The 5,325-nt window shown below is 54.8% G+C and overlaps 1 protein-coding gene across 1 annotated transcript in view; it reads left to right on the top strand.

The window, feature by feature from the left end:
* Nucleotides 1–1,211: 1,211 nt before the first annotated feature.
* Nucleotides 1,212–5,325, top strand: part of C1QB (complement component 1, q subcomponent, B chain) — a 7,912-nt gene continuing 3,798 nt past the window's right edge. Inside the window, 1 exon segment of the mRNA XM_006777588.2 lies at nt 1,212–1,323. The gene's annotated coding sequence lies outside the window, so the exon portion shown is untranslated.

The following is a 5,325-nucleotide window of genomic DNA, read 5'->3' as shown; positions in this document are numbered from 1 at the left end:
CGTGTGCCATGTCCTTGGGTGGTTCACACCAGTCTCCCCAGGAGAAGAGGTGCTCCAGGGGGGCAGGAACCAGGGCTGGGCTGCTGGTGGCTCTGTCTCCCAGTGCAGGGCACCTGCTGGCTCACGACACAGATCTCCCACCCAGGCCTCAATTTCCCCATCTTTAGAACGAGGGGATGGGCTGGGTGACCTCCAAGGCCCTCTCCAGCTCGAACTTGGTGTGATTCCAGGATCAACAAGCAGCAGGCCTGCCCTAGCCGGTTTGGCTCAGCGGATAGAGCGTCAGCCTGTGGACTGAAGGGTCCCAGGTTCCATTCCGGTCAAGGGCATGTGCCCCGGTTGCAGGCTCGATCCCCAGGACGGGGCGTGCAGGAGGCAGCTGATCAATGATTCTCTCTCATCATTGATGTCTCTCTCTCCCTCTCCCTTCCTCTCTGAAATCAATAAAAATATATTTTAAAAACAACAACAGGCCCCTGCCTGTGCCTGTAATTGCCCCCAGCTTCACGCCCCGCTGGAGGCAGGAAGGGGTATCAATAAATAATGACCGCATTTAAAATTCATTTTTCATTATTAGATTATTTCCTGAAAACAGGGGAAGAGCTGGGGTGCAGAAGGGGAAGACAGCAGAAGAGAGGAGCTGCGAAAGGAGAAGCCTGGGACATGGCGTGATGTTAACAATTCACAGGTGGTCAGCACTCAACAGCTCACCCTCCCTTTCTCCTCCGCTGTCCCATCCGAGCCCCGCCCCCAGCCGGGGCCATCCCTAGAGCAGGTGCAGTTATGGTCCCATGATGGAACGGGGGAAATGGGACTCCCTCGGGCTCCCCTGGCTGAGAACGTTTAGCTGCTAAGTGGCAGAGCCAGGTTTGGAATCAAGGTTTCTGACGCCAAACCCAGAACCCCGGCACCAGGCCGGCCCTGTTTCCATTTCATTGAGGAACATCCCTGTTCCCGTAGAAGACCATGAGATCAGGGGCCCTGGCACCGAGCCACCAGCTGCGGACATCCCCCAGAACAGCCCGTTCTCCCCGCAGCTGCTGAGCAGGCGAAACCAAACTGACCACTGTCCTCCCCGCTTACAGTAAGGCCCTGCCGATTGCAGAAACAGGACCTGAAACTGCCTGAAGGCAGCAGGACCGGGTGAGAGTGGGGTGACAGGAGGGGGGCCCGGGGGAGCGGGCCGTCAGGGGAAGGCCCTTCCCTTCTCTGGGGAATGGAACTTCCGCTTTGGACTGAGAGCATCAGGCTCCCGGCTCCTGGTCCCACTGCTGCCCAGCCAAACGGCATCGCAAGCGGCCTCACAGGACGCCAGGTTCCCAGGTGAGGATGGGGCGTGGTGCCTGGGGGACTGGCCGGCTGGACCAGTGGGGTGGAGGGTGGTGATTCTCAAAGTGCCGACCTTGCATCCCCTGCGTGGGAGCCCCCTGGCGTGTTTAACGCTGTGGATTCCTGCCCCGGCCCAGACCTCGGGGATGAATCTCTCTGGAGGTGAACTTGGAGATTGGCAGCCCCCTAGGGCCCAGGTGAGGGGGAGGCAGCCTCAAATGGGAGCCACCAGCCTAAGGTGAGTCCTGCTACTGCCTCTGAGGTGCTGGTGTTCTGGGGCAAGCCATGTGCCTCTCGGCTGAGACCCTCTCTGGGAATATCAGCACCTCAAGGTCACCCAGAGTTTAGCATACTCCCCGGGTCAAGATGTCAGAGGCAGACGGATGTCAGGACCCAGGTCCCCTCCACCCAGCCCAGCCTCCCCAGTACCTGCGTCCTCTTATTTCCGTGCGTCCGCTGAGAAAGCTCAGCACGACTCTTCGAAAGAAATCAGAGCACTCGCAGGTGAGTGGTGATTAGTTATTAGTTAGCACTGAGTGAGCTCAGCGTTTGTAAAGGGGCAGGTGGGACCAGGTCCCACACCAGGGACCTTCTTATTTTATAGGTTCCATCTCATTGAATCCTCCGGCAGCCCTGTCAGGTGGAAATTAACTTTGCCAAAGAGGTTCGGGCTCTTGCGTGAGGTCATGCAGGGAGGTAGCAGCAGAAGGGGGAAGGGTTCAAGGTCAAGTTGGCCTGACTCCAAGTCAGGGATGAAGGCACAGTTGGGGCTGGAAGGAGATGGAAGGATCAGCGATGCAGGGGGAAAAAGAGCAAGGGGCAAGGCTGATGGTGGTGATGACTGGTGAAGGCAGGAGGCGGTCAGGCCAGATGAGTTTTAAGTCTACATCCTGGTCTGAGACGTACATGAGCCACAACTCAGATCTTCCCACTCCCCCAACCCACCTCCCACTTCCCCCAAGAAACCTGAGTCTCATCAAAGGTCAGGACCTGCTCCTCCTCCCTCACCCCCACCTCTCTGGCAGAAGCTCTCCGCCCTAGGCCGCCTCTCCCTGAGACACCTCCTCTTCCTGAGCCCAACCTCTCAAAGGGACCAAGCCTCTTCTACTTTTCCAACCATCTCCCATCATGTCCCCAAACTGATGGTGATCGTTTTAAAAATAGCTAATATGCAGTAAGCATTTCCAACATGCCAGACTCTGCCGTAAGCCCGGCAGCTCCGTCCTTAACTCGTCTGTCCTCCCACCAACCCTATAAGCCAGAACTCCCATCTTCACACTGAGTTCTAGAGATGGGGCTAGAGATTAGTATTAGCCCCTTTTGTCGGAGAAACTGTGGCCAGAGAGAAGGGGCCTGCCTGCGGCCCTGAGCTAAGATGTGCGGAGACCTGATGGGGACCTGGGGTTGATATCCTGACGGCCATCCAGGCCTCTGACCCCCGGGGATGTTTGCCGCCTCACAGCAACAGTAACAGTAATAAGAGCGCCCTTCACTGGGCACTGGCGGACCCAGCACGGCTCTCAGTGCAGCCCATGCATTAGCTCCTCCTGCTGGGCCGTCCGGCTGCGAAGCCCAGGTTTTCACCACCAGGTACCCCAGCCTCTTGACCTAATAACACCTGTGAGTGTTAAGGTCCAGTGGGCACGGGTTTAAATCCCAGCCACAGGGGGGCGCTGTGACCTTGATCGAGGGTCTCGCTCTCTCCACGCTCAGGTTCCTCATCTGTAAAATGAGAAATCAGGGATGCTTTCTCAAGAGGCCGTGGTAAGAACTGAATTCAATGAAATAATGGCACATAAAGGTTTGGCACAGAGGCTGGTGCCTGCGAAGAGCCTAACGCATGGATTGTTAAAGTTGTCAAACTACCCTTTTGTAAAGCCTCCAGCAAGAGAGGGAACGGATGCTCATTCAAAAATAAAAATAAGCAGATGCCCTGAATCGCCCTCTGTTCGGAGCAGGGCAGAGCCCACGCCGGTCACTCGGCCCTGGTCACAGCCCCGTGCGGCCTCCCAGCACTGGCGGGCATAACTCAGGAGTTTGGGCAGTGAACTGATTAGAACCAGACCAAGGTGGGTAAGCTGATTTTCTGATCCCAGCAAAGCCTCCACGTGCCACATTCTGGGTGGGCCCAGCCAGCGTGAGGCAGAGATGGAAGGAGTTTGGCCACAGCTCCGTCTGTAACAAACTCCCAGATACCTGTGGGCAGGTTGCTGTCTAACGTTGGAGCCTCAGTTTCCTCATCTGCAGGATGGGGAAATAATCACAGCCCACTTTCCCAGGGTGCTATGAGGCTCAGACAACAGCAGCAACAAGTCTGAACAAGGCCGTAGCCTTGCCCGGGTCCCCACAGCCATCCTGGGAGGTGTGAGGGAGCCACTCTGCTCTCCCATGTTAAGAGCAGGAAATAGCTCAGCTTCTGTGAGTGGGGGGTGACGAGGAAAAGCTCTCTGGAGGAGAAAGGCTTTGGCCTGAGTCTTGAAGGAAGGGGAGGACTTGGATCTGGGCCAAGGGGAGTGACGAGCTGCCGATCACTGAGAAGGTGCAAGTCATGGACAGAAGAGCCCTTGGCAGAGATGCTATTGAGGAGATTCAATCATAGGCTAACGGCTCCTCAAAATTCCTCAGCACAGAATTACTGTAAGACCCCAGGCAGTAATTCCAGTAATTCCATTGCTCGGCAGAACTAAAGAGAATTAAAAACAAGGTATTCAAACAAAACCTTGTACGTGCATGTTCATTGCAATGCTATTCACAATGGCCAAAAGCAGGGAACTTCCCAAATGCCCATGAGTAATGAATGGATAAACAAATTGTAGTATGTCCACACAGTGGAATACTATTCAGCCATAAAGGGATGAAGTACTGATACGTACGACAACACAGGTGAGCCTTAAAAACACGACGCCGAGTGAAACAAGCCAGACATGAAGGGTCGAGTAGTGTGTCAATCAGCGGTTCTCAACCTGTGGGTCGCGAACGATGAAAATACATCCTGCATATCAGATGTTTACATGACGATTCATAACAGTAGCAACATGACAGTGATGAAGTAGCAACGAAAATAATTTTATGGTTGGGGGTCACCACAACATGAGGACCTGTATGAAAGGGTCGCGGCATGAGGAAGGCTGAGAACCACTGGTTATAGGAACTACCCAGAGTAGTAAGTCCACAGTCGGAAAGCAGATGAGTGCTTGTCGGGGTTGCGGGGGAAGCAGGACTGGGAGGAAGTGCTTCATGAGTACAGAGTGTTTGGGGGCTGATGAGAATGTTTTGGAACTGGAGAGAGGTGGTAGTTGCACAACATTGTGAATATGCTAAATGCCACCAAAATGTTCACTTTAAAAACGATCAAATTTATGTTAGTGAGCATCAGCTTAATTATATAATGCTAAGGGCTGGACTGGATGGAGCTTAAGGCGGCTTGCATGCTGAGGACTCGTGCCCCGAGGCACTGGCTGTGTGTGTTGAGCAGCTCTAGACAGCCCAGGGCTGCTTCTAGTTCTCTGGGGTGGAGAGGGGCCAGCACTGCTCTGTCACCAGGGCCCACGCCTTTGGAGGGACCCAGGAATAGCCACCAGAAGAGATGGGCTGGTATGCTGGCAGGGACGCTGGCATTAGTGCCGGGCAGGCCTGGGTTCGAGTCCTGGCTGCAGTCCTTCCTATGTGACCCCAAGCAAGTAACTTGGCTACCCCGAGCTTTGGCCCGAACCTCCCCTGTGCAGAAATAATAGCTCCTTCCTGGTGGGGCTGCAATGAGGATGGGAAGTGGCTCGCTGTGCAAGCAGCACGGGCACCCTAAACGCAGAAGCTCTGATGAGTGAGAGCACTGAGAGTAAAATGCAGCCCGACTCAGTGGTTGAGCATCCATCTGTGAACCGGGAGGTCATGGTTTGATTCCTGGTCAGGGCACATTCCCAGTTTGCGGTCCAGTGTGCAGGAAGCAGCCAATCAATGGTTCTCTCTCATCATTGATGTTTCTCTCTCTCTCTCTCT

Source organism: Myotis davidii, unplaced genomic scaffold (assembly GCF_000327345.1).
Source record: "Myotis davidii unplaced genomic scaffold, ASM32734v1 scaffold149, whole genome shotgun sequence".
Lineage (NCBI taxonomy): Eukaryota > Metazoa > Chordata > Mammalia > Chiroptera > Vespertilionidae > Myotis > Myotis davidii.
This window is presented reverse-complemented; position numbering and strand designations above follow the sequence as displayed.